The sequence below is a fragment of the Lynx rufus genome, unplaced genomic scaffold (assembly GCF_022079265.1).
Source record: "Lynx rufus isolate CCGP_SWC_20201006 ecotype Redwood Valley unplaced genomic scaffold, mLynRuf1.p SCAF_39, whole genome shotgun sequence".
NCBI lineage: Eukaryota > Metazoa > Chordata > Mammalia > Carnivora > Felidae > Lynx > Lynx rufus.
Window position 1 is genome coordinate 2,156,099 of NW_025814855.1, and position 17,920 is coordinate 2,174,018.

General features: G+C 44.8%; 1 protein-coding gene and 1 pseudogene; both read left to right on the forward strand.

Moving 5' to 3' along the window:
• ZNF583 (zinc finger protein 583) overlaps positions 1–17,920 on the forward strand; it is a 249,755-nt gene that overhangs the window by 32,669 nt on the left and 199,166 nt on the right.
• LOC124522815 (uncharacterized) lies at positions 16,511–16,665 on the forward strand (annotated as a pseudogene).

Genomic DNA, 17,920 nt, shown 5'->3' on the forward strand with positions numbered 1-17,920 from the left:
AGCCCAAGTCAGAGGTTTAACCAACTGAGCCACCCAGGTGCCCCTCCCACTATTTTAATGATGACAGCTCACTAAATTAAAAAGATGAGTGAACCAACACATCAGTTGGCTGGATGCAGCCCATGGTCTGACCAGCTGAGTCATCTAATCATCAATTCTTACTGAGCAAAATTCTGCATGAGAACACTCGATGGGCAGGTGATCTGTTGTTTCCCACCCTGGTCCTTTGGCTGTGACCCAAAAGACAGGGGTGTGTGGCATCAGACAAGGAATCCTATCAACAAGGATTATCTCACAAAGAAGAGAATCTACTTCATTCTTTTTAACAACTCCAGAGTATTAATCCCACTATGTGGCTGCATCTAGTTATGTGGCCCTTCCCCCAGCTGGCAGACATTAAGGTTATTTCCAGAGTGATCATTTGGGACCCTCACACTTCTTGGGAAAGGCCCAAATTCAACTCGTAAATAGCCAGGATTTAACCCAGGGCAACCTGTCGCCAAAGACCTTTCTGTTTCACTACTACTGAGGATTGTTCAGTTTACTTTACAGGGGAAAAGATGGATGATCGAAGTGAGAAAATTCCCCTAGTTGCCTAAAACCTTGAAGTAGCTAGTCCCCTGGGGCAGGGGGCGGGGGGGGGGGGGGGGGGGGGGCAGGTAGGTCTGGGGTGAAATAGTAACAAGGCAGATTTGCCCTTAGAGAAATACGTGCTCTCCTCCATGCTGTCAGTTGGGTAATCTTATGACCCTCACTTCACAGAATAAAATAGATCTTTGTGGACTGATATGGAAAGGTCTTGAACACACACCACTGCACGGAAATATCGCGTGGAAAAAAGCAGGTTGCAAAACCACAGACGCAGTCTGACATCACTCATATGAAAACCCAACAACATAAAACAATGCTGGATATTTTCTATGTACGCATAGATGTGTACATAAAGGCTTGCCAAATTCAAGACGCAACAGGCATTTAAGAGAAAGGGCTCACAGGATTACCAAGTTTATCAAGGCTACGTTTGTTCACTCGTGATGAAGAACCAGTAATTTTGTTAAATGATTACCCAGCCAGAACATGTATCTTCAAATCTCAGCATGGCTAGCCTCAGGGATTAAGTTTTTGGCCATGGATTACAGGTTTACATGAAGTGTTTTATTTTTTGAGGATCAGGACTAAACAGAGTGGCTTTGTTATACTTGGTTAATTTCAGGGTGCAAACTAATTTTTCTTCCTGACGGTGGTATGCTGCGAATAGGACGGTTTTGCTTAAAAAATTAAAATCCTGAAATCCAAAGATATTGACAATATTAAGGCATATTTCAGTATTAGAGATGTTAGAATGTAAAAAACTAAAAAATGCACCTTAGCATCAAAGAAATATACATAGATTTAATTACTGAAATGTATTCAATAATAACATATATATCATAGTTATATATGTATATATATATACATAACTATGATATATATGCTATTACATATATATATATATATATATATATATATATATATATATATATTTGGATTTGTTATTATGGGATGAGTAATATTGGCCAGGCTTGTTCTATGGATAAGGAGAGTGAATCAATGCATTTCCAGATATTCTCACAAAAATTACATCTATTTCTATGGGTACAGACATGTACGCCCATGAGAAGGAAACGCATCCTTCCCAGAGCACCCCAAACCCGCAAGGTACTCACCTCCAGAGCAGAGGGCTGGAGTTGATGAAGCGAGATCAGCAGGAAGTCTTGCTTTATCAATATGTTTTGACCTTTGACAAAGAAAATGTGTTTACTTATTAACTGTCAAAAAACAAAATAAAACAATACTCATTAAAAAGGGATTCGGAGAAGGTGAGTCCCCCTCTAAGAGTTGGGATAAGAACGGCCCTGCTCCCCCGATTCCCAATGCCTTCTGACAGCTCTCAAACCGAGTCACCTGGCTCACACCACCAGTAAACTGCAGAGTTGGGATTCAGATCCGAGAGACTGACTCTAAAGCCCGCCCCTGTCCTGCTCCCTGGGGCAGACTACTTCTGGAGGTTCTTTGGCACCAGGAGGGACACCTCCACTCCCCAGTCTCACCCCCACGAATGCACATTCCCAAGGGGAAGGGGGCTGGGCCATGGCTGCCTGTATCAACTTTGTTCAGTCTCTGCATTGGGTCTCCTCAGGGGTCCTCTTCTCCCAGCGAGGATCCTGGATCCACTCTTGGGCAGCCAACCTGTCTTTTCTTTCCATCTGTGAGAGACGGTTGATTGCCATGGAAACCCTCCCTCAGGTGTTAGAGGGAAAGAGGGTCCTACCATTCGATTCCCTTGTTTGCTGGCCCTGTCAGGATCAGAGGAGATGGGGTGTGTGTGTGTGCGCGTATGTACATGTACGACATCTCTTAAAGGCTCCTGAGAGAGAGAGAGAGAGAGAGAGAGAGAGAGAGAGAGTGAGTGAGTGCAAGCGGGAGAGGTGGGGGAGAGAGAGGGAGACACAGAACCCAAAGCAGGCTCCAGGCTCTGAGCTGTCAGCACAGAACCCGATGTGGGACTCGAAGCCATGAACAGTGAGATCATGACCTGAGCCGAAGTCGGACGCATAACCAATTGAGCCACCCAGGCGCCCCTAAAGCGATTTTTTAAAATCAGAGTCACGTACCTGCATAATTAAAAAAAAATCTGAGGGGCGCCTGGGTGGCGCAGTCGGTTAAGCGTCCGACTTCAGCCAGGTCACGATCTCGCGGTCCGGGAGTTCGAGCCCCACGTCAGGCTCTGGGCTGATGGCTCAGAGCCTGGAGCCTGTTTCCGATTCTGTGTCTCCCTCTCTCTCTCTGCCCCTCCCCCGTTCATGCTCTGTCTCTCTCTGTCCCAAAAATAAATAAACGTTGAAAAAAAAAATTAAAAAAAAAAATCTGAGTGGAAAATACATGAAAGAAACGCTGTCTTATTTCAATACTACCCTGTAGGCTTGTAATACTTCATCATTAGTTTTTCTGAAAGGCACAGGAGGGTCCCGGTTTCAGCTAAGATAGGGTAAGTAAGCTCTCTTCTGTCTCTGCCACTGGAGCATTTCAATAAATTAGCAACCTAGAAATAGCAGTGTTTCTTCTCCTACTGCGTGTATTGCTAATCAGGGCTCTGCTCAAAGTTCACCTTCTGAGATAGAGCCTCCCTGACTGCCAAAGCTGAAGCCGCCTCCCCCACCCCCACTCTCCACCTCATTGCCTCTGATCCCACTCAGAAATTAGCACTAGTGGCTTCAGTTTGCTCACTGCGGGATTCCCAGCTCCTAGAGCTGTGTCTGGCACAGAGGAGGTGCTCAGATATTTATTGAGGGAAAGACTCCCTGCTCACCCCAAGCCTCTTGTCCCCTGAAGTCCCTGCTTATCAAAGGATGAAGGAAATATAAGTATTCATCCACTTTATTTCTTAGTCTCTCCCCCACTACTAAAGGGGAAAGAAGGAGAAAAAAACTCAGTCTCCTTCTTAACCCAATTATCTCCTCCCCCTTCCCACCCACTTCGCTCACACCAACCTCCCTGTGCCACATTAAATTCAGCAGTGAGAAACACGCCAGCTTCACACCTGCCTCTCCTTCTCCTCCACTTCTTTCCCACCTCTCACCTTCTCTGGAAAACAGGTGATCACTTATAAATAAACATCCACATCTCCATAGGCAGTTTTTAAAGAAACTTGAGCAAAAGAAAGATCCCGCCTATGAATTGGGAAATATTTACTGGGCAAACATCTATGATGAAGGACATGGAAAAATCTATCGAACTTCCTTTAGCGGTGCTGGTGAGGGGTGGGCGAGAGTAGATGGATGGATAGAATTCCCCCCTAATATCTCTCCCTGGTCTTGGGAGACCAATAAGCACTAGGGAAACTTGTTCTGATACTAGGCATGGAGCGGAGTTGCACTTAAACCTCACACCAACCTTGGGAAGTGATAACGTTATTATGATGCTAATGGCCACACATAATAGAACCTATGTGCCAAGAAGTGCACTATGTGCTCTGTTGTATGACTCCATTTGTCCTTTGCAACAGCACTGTAAGTTAGATACTATCCCTATCCCCACTGTACAGATGAGGAAACTGAGGTGTAGAGAAATTAAGTCTCTTTCCCTAAGTTCCTTTTATTTTTAGTATTTTTGAGAGACAAAGACAGAGAGAGAGAGAGACAGAGACAGAGACAGAGACAGAGCACGAGTGGGGAAGGGGCAGAGAGAGAGGGAGACACAGAATCCGAAGCAGGGCTCTAGACTCTGAGCTGTCAGCACAGAGCCCAACATGGGGCTCAAACTCACAAACAATGAGACCATGACCTGACCTGAAGTCAGACGCTTAACCCACTGAGCCACGCAGGAGCCCACCCCCAACCCCTGCAAGGTTCCTTAACAGGGGAGTGGCAAAACCAGAATCTGAATGCAGCAGGGCTCTGCCTGGAAGCTCTCACCTGATGCCCCCAGAGGCACCTCATTCGTCGGAACCTAGTCGCTCGGCCACACCTAAAACCTAGGAGTTCCGGCGTTGTGGAAGAAGTGGAGACAAGATATTGTGGGGGCAATGCATGGTCTCCACCCCCCACCCCCACACTTTGATCCTCCATCCAAAAATCCGGGAGCTCAAGGCCACTGCCTCTGATGGGGCGGCAGGTGGGGGGCAGTAATTAAGACAGGCATTCTCATACAGTGGTGGTGGGAGTGCCAATAGGGCAATCACTTTGGGAAGGTGTATCTTTCAGCTATTTCAAACTGATACTATCTCTGGGTAGATGGGGTCTCCAACACCCAGCTAGTGTCAGAGAGTTGCTTGGTGGCATGCGGGGGCGGAAGGGGGGGTGGGGGGAACACAGAATGACGGAATCAGAAGATCTAACTTCCACAATCCTACACCATCATTTCCGCCATATTCTATTGGCCAAAGCAAGCCACAGGGACAGCACAGATTCAAGGAATGTGAAATGAGACAGCAGGGGCGGCAACAAATGTGTGGCCATTTTTAATATCCGAAACGAGATGGGGCGCCTGGGTGGCGCAGTTGGTTAAGCGTCCGACTTCAGCCAGGTCACGATCTCGCGGTCCGTGAGTTCGAGCCCCGCGTCGGGCTCTGGGCTGATGGCTCAGAGCCTGGAGCCTGTTTCCGATTCTGTGTCTCCCTCTCTCTCTGCCCCTCCCCCGTTCATGCTCTGTCTCTCTCTGTCCCAAAAATAAATAAACGTGGAAAAAAAAATTTAATATCCGAAACGAGAAAGTTTTACAAGGAAAAAGGAAAGGCAGGCTGGGGGCAGAGAACAGCAAGGAGCAATGACGTGAAAAACAAAACAAAAAACTAAGCAGAATTCTGCTCTGCCCATCCCTTCTCTGTGAGTTCCAGAATTTTCTAGCTTCTATCCAAGTAGAGTGAAAAACACAACCACACGCTACCCCCCCCCCATCTTGCTGACCCTTTCCTGCCACCTTTCCCAAATTCATTACCCTGAAGCCTCCTCCCCCTGCAGTTAAATGACATTACATGTGTCAAGAGTTTCTCAGGGCGCCTGGCACATAGTACACACTCAATAAGCGATAGCAGTAGTGAGAGCTATACTGTGGGCACACCCCATGGATACGTAATGAGGACCCAATGGGTTAATCCATGTCACGTGCTTAAAACAGTCCCTGGCACTTAATGAAGACCCGGTAAGTGGTAAGTGCGGTATTGCTGTTGTTACTGTTGTTGCTATAGGGTTTTCAAGAGGACCCATCAAACTGTTACAAAACACAAGACGAGCTTAGTATATACAATAAAAATAGCTAACTAAGGCTCTAGAGCTGCACCCTTGAACACAGCAGCCAGGAGCCACATGTAACTATGACAACTTATATGAATTAAGACTAAATGCAGCAGAGGACCAGCCAAGACGGCGGAATAGCATGGAAGTTTTTTTGCGTCTCGCATCCATGAAATACAGCCAGACCAACACTAAACCATCCTGCACACCTAGAAAACGGATCTGAGGATTCACACGACAATCTGTACAATCTGAACCACAGAATTCAGCAGGTACGAGGCGCGGAGAGGTGAACTGGGGGAGAGAGAAGCCACAGAGAGCAGGGAGCCATTTGTGCTTGTGGAGAGAGGCGGGGGGGGGGGGGAGTTCGGGGAAAAGCACCTCCCCCACCAAAAGCAGCTGGAGAGAAAGTAGAAAAGTGGGAACAGCCGCAGGGACTGAACTAAAAAGGGAGAAAGGAGAAAGAAGAGGGTTTAAATTCCATTAAGACTCTAAAAACAGGGGGAGTGCAGAGTCTGAAACTCTGCAGCTCGATACCTGTTGGTGCTCTGGTGGGAAAGGCAAATCCCCAGGAGCAGAGTGACGTCCAGGCGGTCCTTGGGCCACACGGGGAGAGGCGGTTCCCTTGCTGGGAGGACACCTGGTAGAGGCTGTGTCGGTTCCCCAAAGGCAAAGGGGCCAGTGGACCCAGGAGAACAACCACATTCACTGGTGCTGGGACAAGGCCGTTGGGGGTGAAGCCTGGCGTCAGATGTGAGTTGTGATTTTGCAGAATCCCTGAAACGCTGAGTGAACTTTTTCTGGGGTGGGCCGGCACCTGTCCGCGGTCTCCGGGTGTCGGCAGCAGCACGGTCTCGAGAACGTTCCTGGGGGCGGCCGGCACCAGCCATTGCTCGGTGAGACCCTCCTGCAGAAGGTCTGAGCGGGGACAAAGCCGCAGTCCCTCAGAAGTGACAGGCCGGAAACAGCCACGTCTGAGATAAAATTTAGGAGGGAGGTGCCACCTGGCAACCTAATGGCTTGGTCACGGACGGTGTAGAAACGGGGGGGGGGGGGGCGGTGAATGGAAGCCGGACACAAAGGACCAGTGGCGATAGCCGGTCAGAGAGCAGAGCTCCGAGACCGGGTAGCTGGGTGACACCATTTTCACCGCTCTGGCGCATGCGCATACGCACCTACCTGCACAACAACAATCCACCCCAGTAAGCTAAGCAGCGCCATCTAGTGGAGAACAGAGCCATTACACTAAGCCTCACCCACCTGGGCCAACCATGCGCGTCAGGAACACAAGTCTTTCCACCTGCTAGTTAACGGATGATAAAGTGCTTCATAGCTTGACTTCTAGGGGAAAATGAAGTAATTGCAGTCGTATTTCAGTCTGTTTGCCCGTTCATCTATTCATTTTTTTCTTTCTTTTTTTCCCCCTTTTTCATTTCTTTTCTTTTTCTTGAATACAGAAAAAGAAAAAAATTCATTTTTATTTTCAATTTTTATTAAAAATATTTTTAATTTTTTCTACTATATTTTTTTACTGTTGTGTAAATTTTTTCAAATTCTATTTCACTTCCATCATTTCATTTTATTCTACTTTAGTGTTCATTTTTTCAAATTTTCAAACGATTTCCTTTTTTTTCTTTTCCCTTTTTTCTCTAATCTATCAAGCCCCTTTCAACACTCAGATCAAAACACACCAAGGATCTAGCATCATTTACTTGATTTTGTGTGGGTGTGTGTCTTTTCAATTTTTAAATTTTAGTATTTTTTAATTTTAATTTTTTTATCTCATTAATTCCTTTTCTCCCTTCAAAATGATGAAATGAAGGAATTCACCCCAAAAGAAAGAGCAGGAAGAAATGAGGGCCAGGGACTTAACCAACACAAGCAAGATGTCTGAACCAGCATTTAGAATCATGATAGTAAGAATACTAGCTGGAGTCCAAAATAGATCAGAATCCCTTTCTGTGGAGACAAAAGAAGTAAAAGCTAGTCAGGATGAAATAAAAAATGCTATAACTGAGCTGCAATCTTGAATGGGTGCCTCAGCGGCAAGGATGGATGAGGCAGAACAGAGAATCAGTGATATAGAGGACAAACTTATAGAGAATAACAAAGCAGAAAAAAAGAGGGAGATTAAGGCAAAAGAGCACAATTTAAAAATTAGAGAAATCAGTGACTCATTAAAAAGGAACAACATCAGGGGCACCCGGGTGGCTCAGTCTGTTGAGCGTCCGACTTCGGCTCAGGTCATGATCTCACAGTCTGTGGGTTCGAGCCCCACGTCAGGCTCTGTGCTGACAGCTCAGAGCCTGGAGCCTGTTTCCAATCCTGTGTCTCCCTCTCTCTCTGCCCCTCCCCCAGTCTCTCTCTGTCTCACTCTGTCTCTCAAAAATAAATAAATATTTTTAAAAAACTTAAAAAAAAAAAAAGGAACAACATCAGAATCATAGGGGTCCCAGAAGAGGAAGAGAGAGGAACAGGGGTAGAAGGGTTATGTGAGAAAATCAGAGTGGAAAACTTTCCTAACCTGGGGAAAGACACAGACATCAAAATCCAGGAAGCACAGAGGACTCCCATTAGATTCAACAAAAACCAACCATCAACACGGCATATCATAGTCAAATTCACAAAATACTCAAGCAAGGAAAGAGTCATGAAAGCAGCAAGGGAAAAAAAGTCTTTAACCTACAAGGGTGTCATAGATTCTAAGTCTAAAGTTCTCTTTTGTCTAGCAAAAGAGCAGACACAGGATTAAAATAAGAGATGGCTAATGTCTGGGAAAAAGACAAGAGCCCCGAATAAGGGTCCTTGCCTCGTATTTATTGAGATCAGAAGGCTTACAAACGTGATGGGCGTGCACAAAGAGACAAAGAAACTGTGAACATTAACTTGAGGACGTGAGGGGGAAAAGGGGGTCTTGAAAATACACAGTGTCTGGGGTTTGGGTCAATATAAAACAAAATCCATGGGAATGCAAGCTGGTGCAGTCACTCTGGAAAACAGTATGGAGGTACCTCAAAAACTAAAAATAGAACTACCCTACAACCCAGAAATTGCACTACTAGGTATTTATCCATGGGATACAGGTATGCTGTTTCGAAGGGGCACATACACCCCAATGTTTATAGCAGCACTATCAACAATAGCCAAAGTATGGAAAGAGCCCAAATGTCCATTGACGGATGAATGGATAAAGAAAATGTATGTGGTGTGTATATATATATATATATATATGTGTGTGTGTGTGTGTGTGTGTGTGTGTGTGTGTGTGTGTGTGTATATATACACACACATATATATACCACATTAAAATATTTTTAATTTTTTAATTTTTTCTACTATATTTATATACATACACACACACACACACACACATACAATGGAGTATTACTCAGCAATCAAAAAGAATGAAATCTTGCCATTTGCAACTATGTGGATGGAACTGGAAGGTATTATGCTAAATGAAATTAGTCAGAGAAAGACAAAAATCATATGACATCACTCATATAAAACAGATGAACATAAGGGAAGGGAAACAAAAATAATATAAAAACAGGGAGGAGGACAAAACAGAAGAGACTCATAAATATGTAGAACTGAGGATTACTGGAGGGGTTGTGGGAGGGGGGATGGGCTAAATGGATAAGGGACACTAAGGAATCTACTCCTGAAATCATTTTTTCACTATATGCTAACTAATTTGGATGTAAATTTTAAAAATAAAAAAAATAAAAAATAAAATAATAAAAGAGGGGAAAAATGTATATATATAAAACAAAATCCAGGTGCTGGGCAGATGGGTAGATAGGTTGTTAACAGCAGACAGGAAGCACCTTGCCTGTTTATCTTTGCGAGCCTAGGGGATGAGACAGATAGGGGGAATAACCTCAGGGTTAACAAGACACCTTTTTGTTTGTTAACATCTGCGCTCTGGGCTGCTTTACCTGCATCACAGCAGTCCAAAGTCCAATTCACCAATTTACCTAACCTGGCCCTATTCTCCTATGAAAGCAGCTTTCTGCTATAGTACTAAACTTGGGGTGCTTTCACCCTGAATATCTAATCTTGTTATTCCTATATATTGGGCACCTTTGCACCAATTCTGTTTTCAGGACTTTGCCTCTCCCTCTCTATTTTGGGGGGTTCAGCACCTCCTCCCTATTTGGGGGTGCCTTTTCACCCCCGCTATTCTTGGCACTTTTGTGCCTCCCTATTCTTAGAGTGCCAATCTGTTTTTCCCGAACTTGGGTGTGAGCATTTTATGACTTTGTGTTTCTTTATGCCTTGTTAACCCATTGGCGTAGGATTCCTAATCTTCTCCCCCACACCAGGGAAGACAGATCAGGTTTGCAGCAGACCTATCCACAGGAACTCATCAGGCCAGAAAGGCAGGATATATTCAATGTGCTGAATCAGAAAAATATGCAACCAAGAATTCTTTATCCAGCAAGGCTCTCATTCAAAATAGAAAGAGAGATAAAAAGTTTCCCAGACAAACAAAAATTAAAGGAGTCTGTGACCACTATACCAGCCCTGCAAGAAATTTTAAGGGGGACTCTCTGAGCAACAAAGACTAGAAAGGACCAGAGAACACCACCAGAAACTCCAACTCTACAGGGAACATAATGGCAATAAATTCATATCTTTCAGTACTCACTGTAAACGTCAATGGACTCAACGCTCCAATCAAAAGACATAGGGTAACAGAATGGATAAGAAAACAAGATCCATCTATATGCTGTTTACAAGAGACCCACTTTAGACCTAAAGTCACCTTCGGATTGAAAGTAAGGGGATGGAGAACCATCTATCATGCTAATGGTCAACAAAAGAAAGCCGGAGTAGCCATACTTACATCAGACAATCTAGACTTTAAAATAGAGACTGTATCAAAAGACGAAGAAGGGCATTATATCATAATTAAGGGGGTCTATCCACCAAGAAGACCTAACAATTGTAAACATGTATGCGCCAAATGTGGGACACCCATATATATAAATCAATTAATCACAAACATAAAGAAACTCACTGATAGTAATACCATAATAGTAGGGGACTTCAACACCCCACTCACAGCAATGGATAGATTAGATAATCAAAAACTCAACAAGGAAACAATGGCTTTGAATGACACACTGGACCAGATGGACTTAACAGATATATTCAGAACATTTCATCCTAAAGCAGCAGAATATACACTTTTCTCCAGTGCACATGGAACATTCTCCAGAATAGACAACATACTGGGACACAAATCAGCCCTCAGCAAGTACAAAAAGATCGAGATCATACTGTGCATATTTTCAGACCACACTATGAAACTCGAAATCAACCACAAGAAAAAATTTGGAAAGGTAACAAGTACTTGGAAACTAAAGTACATCCTACTAAAGAATGAATGGGCTAACCAAGAAGTTAAAGAGGGAAGCCAATGAAAATGATAACACCACAACCCAAAACCTCTGGGATGCAGGAAAAGCAGTCATAAGAGGAAAGTATATAGCAATCCAGGCCTTCCTAAACGAGGCAGAAAGGTCTCAGATACACAACCTAATCTTATACCTTAACGAGCTGGAAAAAGAAAAGCAAATAAAACCTAAAATCAGCAGAAGACAGGAAATAAAGATTAGAGCAGAAGTTAATGCCATCGAAAGCAAAAAAACAAAACAAAACAAAAAAAAAAAACAAAAAAAAACCAGTAGAACATTCAATGAAACCAGAAGCTGGTTTTTTGAAAGAATTAACAAAATTGATAAAACACTAGCCAGTTTGATCAAAAAGGAAAGGACCCAAATAAATAAAATCAAGAATGAAAGAGGAGAGATCACAACCAACACAGCAGAAATAAAAACAGTAATAAGAGAATATTATAAGCAATTATATGCCAATAAAATGGGCAATCTGGAAGAAATGGACAAATTCCTAGAAACATATAAACTACCAAAACTGAAACAGGAAGAAACAGAAAATTTGAACAGACCCATAACCAGTAAAGAAATTGAATCAGTAATCAAAAATCTCCCAAAAAACAAGACTCCAGGGCCAGAAGCTTTCCAGGGTAATTCTACCAAATATTTAAGGAAGAGTTAACACCTATTCTCTAGAAGCTGTTCCAAAAAGATAGAAATGGAAGGAAAACTTCCAAACTCTTTCTATGAAGCCAGCATTACCTTGATTCCAAAACCAGACAGAGACCCCAGTAAAAAGTAGCAGTACAGACCAATTTCCCTGATGAACATGGACACAAAAATCCTCAACAAGATACTAGCCAACTGGATCCAACAAGACATTAAAAAAATTATTCACCACGACCAAGTGGGATTTATACCTGGGATGCAGGGCTGGTTCAATATCCACAAAACAATTAACATGATTCATCACATCAATAAAAGAAAGGACAAGAACCATATGATCCTCTCAATAGATGCAGAGAAAACATTTGACAAAATACAGCATCCTTTCTTGATAAAAAAAAAAAAAACCCTCAAGAAAGTAGGGATAGAAGGATCATACCTCAAGATCATAAAAGCCATATATGAATGACCCAACGCTAATATCATCCTCAATGGGGAAAAACTGAGAGCTTTCCCTCAAAGGTCAGGAACAAGACAGGGATGTCCACTGTCGCCACTGTTACTCAACATAGTATTGGAAATCTTAGCCTCTGCAATCAGACAACACAAAGAAATAAAAGGCATCCAAATCCGCCAGCAGGAGGTCAAACTTTCACCCTTCGCAGATGACATGATACTCTATAGAGAAAACCCAAAAGATTCCACCAAAAACTGCTAGAAGTGATTCATGAAATCAGCAAACTTGCAGGATATAAAATCAATGCACAGAAATCAGTTGCATTCCTATACACCAACAATGAAACAACAGAAAGAGAAGTCAAGACATCGATCCCATTTACAATTGCACCAAAAACCATAAAATACCTAGGAATAAATCTAACCAAAGAGGTGAAAAATCTATACGCTGAAAACTATAGAAAGCTTATGAAAGAAATTGAAGATGACACACAAAAAAAATGGAAAAAGATTCCATGCTCCTGGGTAGGAAGAACAAATATTGTTAAAATATCAATACTACCCACAGAAATCTACATATTCAATGCAATCCCTATCAAAATAACACCAGCATTCTTCACAGAGCTAGAACAAATAATCCTAAAATTTGTATGGAACCAGAAAAGACTCCGAATAGCCAAAGCAATCTTGAAAAAGAAAACCAAAGCAGGAGGCATCACAATCCCAGACTTCAAGCTATACTACAAAGCTGTAATCATCAAGACAGTATGGTACTGGCACAAGAACAGACACTCAGATCAATGGAACAGAATAGAGAACCCAGAAATGGACCCACAAACGTATGGCCAACTCATCTTTCACAAAGCAGGAAAGAATATCCAATGGAATAAAGACAGTCTCTTCAGCAAGTGATGCTGAGAAAACTGGACAGCGACATGCAGAAGAATGAACCTGGACCACTTTCTTACACCATATACAAAAATAAACTTAAAATGGATGAAAGACCTAAATGGAAGACAGGAAGCCATTAAAATCCTTGAGGAGAAAGCAGGCAAAAACCTCTTTGATCTCGGCCACAGCAACTTCTTACTCAATGTGTCTCCAGAGTCAAGGGAAACAAACGCAAAAATGACCTACTAGGACCTCATCAAAATAATAAGCTTCTGCACAGTGAAGGAAACAATCAACAAAACTAAAAGGCAACCGACAGAATGGGAGAAGAGATTTGCAAACAACATATCAGATAAAAGGTTAGTATCCAAAATCTATAAAGAACTTATCAAACTCAACACCCAAAACATAATCCAGTGAAGAAATGGGCAAAAGACATGAATAGACACTTCTCCAAAGAAGACATCCAGATGGCCAACTGACAGATGAAGAAAATGCTCAACATCACTCATCATCAGGGAAATGGAAAGCAAAACCACCATGAGATACCACCTTATACCTGTCAGAATGGCTAACATTAACAACTCAGGCAACGACAGATGTTGGCGAGGATGTGGAGAAAGAGGATCTCTTTTGCGCTACTGGTGGGAATGCAAGCTGGTGCAGCCACCCTGCAAAACGGTATGGAGGTTCCTCAAAAAATTAAAAATAGAACTACCCTAAACCCAGCAATTCCCCTACTAGGCATTTATCCACGGGATACAGGTGTGCTGTTTCGAAGGGACACATGAACCCCCATGTTTATAGCAGCACTATCAACAATAGCCAAAGTATGGAAAGAGCCCAAATGTCCATCGATGGATGAATGGATAAAGAATATGTGGTATATATATACAATGGAGTATTACTCGGCAATCAAAAGAATGAAATCTTGTCATTTGCAACTACGTGGATGGAACTGGAGGGTATTATGCTAAGCACAATTAGAGAAAGACAAATACCATATGACTTCACTCATATAAGGACTTTAAGAAAACAAAACAGATGAACATAAGGGAAAGGAACAAAAAATAATATAAAAACAGGGAGGGGGACAAAACATAAGACAGTCTTAAAAATGGAGAACAAACTGAGGGTTACTGGAGGGGTTGTGGGAGGGAGATGGGCTAATGGGTAAGGGGAATTAAGGAATCTACTGAAATCATTGTTGCACTATATGCTAACTAATTTGGATGTAAATTTAAAAATTTGAAAAAGTCAAATGCAGCTAAAAGTTCAGCTCTATGGCCCGCAGCAGCCGCCACACAGGGCAGTGCAGACACAGAGCATTTGCACTTGTGCATGAGACCTGAGGACAGCGCGGCTTTATGGGGTCCCCTTAGAGGTCCTCGGGTAAGGAGGCTGCGTGAATTAACCCCTGCAACCCACAGAGCAGCCCTACAGGGTAGGTTTCCCTACAGGGAACCTCTCTGCAGGTGAGGAAACTCAGGCTCAGAAAATGACATTAGTCCAAGGATGCACAGCTGGGATCTGAGCCCAGGCATACCTGGTGCCAGAGACCCTGCTCCCCCCAGTTTCTGACGTATCACCTTCTTACTGTTCCTTTTTTTCCCCTTCCTTCCCCCTCCCCCCTCCTCCTCAGCTTCACTGTCTACCTGGCCTCCTCCCCTCCCCAGCTCCTCCCCAACCCCCTTTCCGGCTCCCCTTCCTTCACCTCCTCCCCTGCCATTCTTCTCCAGCCCTCCAACTTCCTCCCCCTCGCCCCTCCTCCCTCTGACTCTACCTCCTTTCCTCTCTTCGTTCCTACAGCTGAGCTCCTACCCGGTCCTTTCCAGCTGCCCCTCTCTTCATCCTCCTTCTTCCAACCCTCCCTTCCCTCCTCTCCCGTTCCCTCTTTCTCACTCCTTTCTCTGCACCGCCCTCCTCCCCACTCCTCCCTCTCAGCCCCTCCCTGCCTACCCTCCCTTTCCCGCTCCTTCTGCCCTCTTCCCGCTCTAAGTCCCACCCCTTCCCTCCTCCCTCCAAGCCCCTTCCCCCTCCCCACTCCCTCCAAGCCTCTCCTTTTTTTCCTCCCTCCTGCCCTCAGCTCTTCCCCTTCCCTTCTCCTTCCTCTTCCTTCCCTCCCTTCCTCGTCCTCCGTTCTCCCCCACCCTCTGGAATCCTCGCCCCCCCCCAAACCCTCTGGAATTGAGGGGGGCGTGGTCCCGCGAGGCCGGAGCGGGAGCTGCGAGGTGCGCAGGCGCAGTTCGTGTTCTCCCGGGACCCACCGAGGCCCGGCCCCTGGTTTTCGTGGTGGGGTGGATCCCGCACCCGGGATCGGAGGAAGGACCCGGAAGAGGCTGCAAATCCCCCGCCTCTCCCTGCCTCAGTTTCCCCGCCCGGACAGTGGGTCCAAGGACAGCACCTCTGCGGGGGTGGTGCGCGAGGCTCCCTCCGTCTGAGCTGCTCTGGTTGCCGCTGTTGTTTAGGTAATAGTAACTGCAGCGCCGCGCCGCCGGCAGTTTCGGAGCGTGCACTTGCCGCGCCTGGGTCAGCACCCCACCGAGCGGGGTCCCCCACCCCCGCAGCGCCGGAGCTCCTCCGAGGTGCAGACCCCGACCCCGCCCGGGAAGGCCGGCCCGGAGTCGCGGGGGGCGGGGCCCGGGGCTTCTCGAGCTCCCGCGAGATGCTGCCGCGCAGGCCTGCGGAAAACGGAGAGATACACCTGTTATCTCCCTAAACTCCACGGGAGCCCCCGCACTAGGATTTCCACCCCCCCGTTTGCAGATGTGGAAACTGAGGCACAAAAATGAAAAGCCCCTCCCCGCCCCCTCCAGTGATGGAAGAGTTAGTGCGATTTAATTACCACATCTACGAGGCCTTTGCCCTGCACCGCCTTACATCGACCCTATAGGGTAGGGTAGTAGGTTCCTCACCTTACAGATGAGAAAACAGGTTTATATGCCCATGTATAACAATGACATATATATTATCAGTTTACATATATCTTACATGTATACACAGTATTTAGTATGCCTGTTTACATGCCAAATACAGGTATGTAAGGTATTTGGCACCATAGCACACATATATAGAGGTATCATTTATCATATGGAGGTATATGTGGTATTTAGTGTATGACTGGACCACATATATATATGATATTAGTATGTATAAGTCTCATATACACATCATGTATCTTAGTTCATATGTATCTTATGTATGTGTATATATGGTATTTAGGGTGATTACATCTCATATACACACAGGGCAATATGGTATTTAGAGTATGTGTGCAGGGCGTTTAGTGGGAAGGAAGACTGGTTAAAAACGCAGGTTCTGATCACTTCTCGGCCTTTTGGCTAAGATCAAGTGTAGTATCTGTTCTTATCAGTTTAAAACACAGGTTCTGAGACCCTGTGGCCCCAGATGACCTAAAAGACCCTGGTCTCCACTTTTGTATTTCCAGAGTTTCTTATAATTTAAAAGGACCCGTTGTTGCTGTGGAAACAGCAGTTCAGTTTGGTGATTCCTTGGTAAGTTGAACACAGAATTAGCACACGACCCAGCAGTTCCACTCAGGTATGTGTATACCTCAAAGAATTGAAAACAGGGACTCAAACCCTTGGCTGTGCATATTCACAGCACGATTACTCACAATCGCCAAAAGGTGGAATGGAAACTTCATGAACCATGTGATTCTGTTTACATGAAATGTCCACAGCAGGTAAATCCGTGGAGACACAAAGCAGATTGGTGGTCGCCAGGGGCTGGGGGAAGGAGGGAGTGGGGAGAGACTGCTTCGTGTGTATAAGGTCTCCTTCTGGGGGTGGAGATGTTTTGGTTCGGAAGTGGACAGCAATGATCGGGACACGGCACTGAATGTACTAAATGCTGCTGAATTGTACCCTTTAAATTTGGTAAAATGGGAAATTTTATGTGTATTTGACTATAATAAACCAGGGGGAGGCTTGTTGTAGACCCAATCCTATGCAGAGTCCTGGGATAAAGGCTAATAAAAGGAATCCCCCCCCCAGTTTGGGGGTGGGGGGGATGTTCTACATACAGATGGTAATAATAAAATAAAATAGGGGCACCTAGCTGGTTCAGTCAGTAGAATATGCAACTCTTGGTCTCAGGGATGTGAGTTCAAGGCCACATTGGGCATGGAGCTTACTTAAAAAAAAATTAAAACATTTCCATACTCTTACCATATGGCACATGCTTTTTTACTCACTTGTTGAAATCTCATTTTTTTTTTATTTTTTTTAAATTTTTTTTTCAACGTTTATTTATTTTCGGGACAGAGAGAGACAGAGCATGAACAGGGGAGGGGCAGAGAGAGAGGGAGACACAGAATCGGAAACAGGCTCCAGGCTCTGAGCCATCAGCCCAGAGCCCGACGCGGGGCTCGAACTCACGGACCGCAAGATCGTGACCTGGCTGAAGTCGGACACTTAACCGACTGCGCCACCCAGGCGCCCCACTTGTTGAAATCTCATAATGGCCCTGTGTGATGGGCACCTTATCCTCATTTTCCAGAAGAGGAAACTGAGGCACGTGGAGGGTAAGTTACTTGCCCAAAGACACACAGCAGGTAAGTGGCAGTGCTGGGAGTTGAACCCAGGTTTCAGGCTCCTGTGGCCTCACAGCTCACCAGCCCAGGGTGACATCTGTCAGAGGAGAGCTGTGAACAAGGTCTGGGTCGGCACAAAGGAAAGAGGCTCTGCTTGTCTCCAGAGCCCTGTGAGC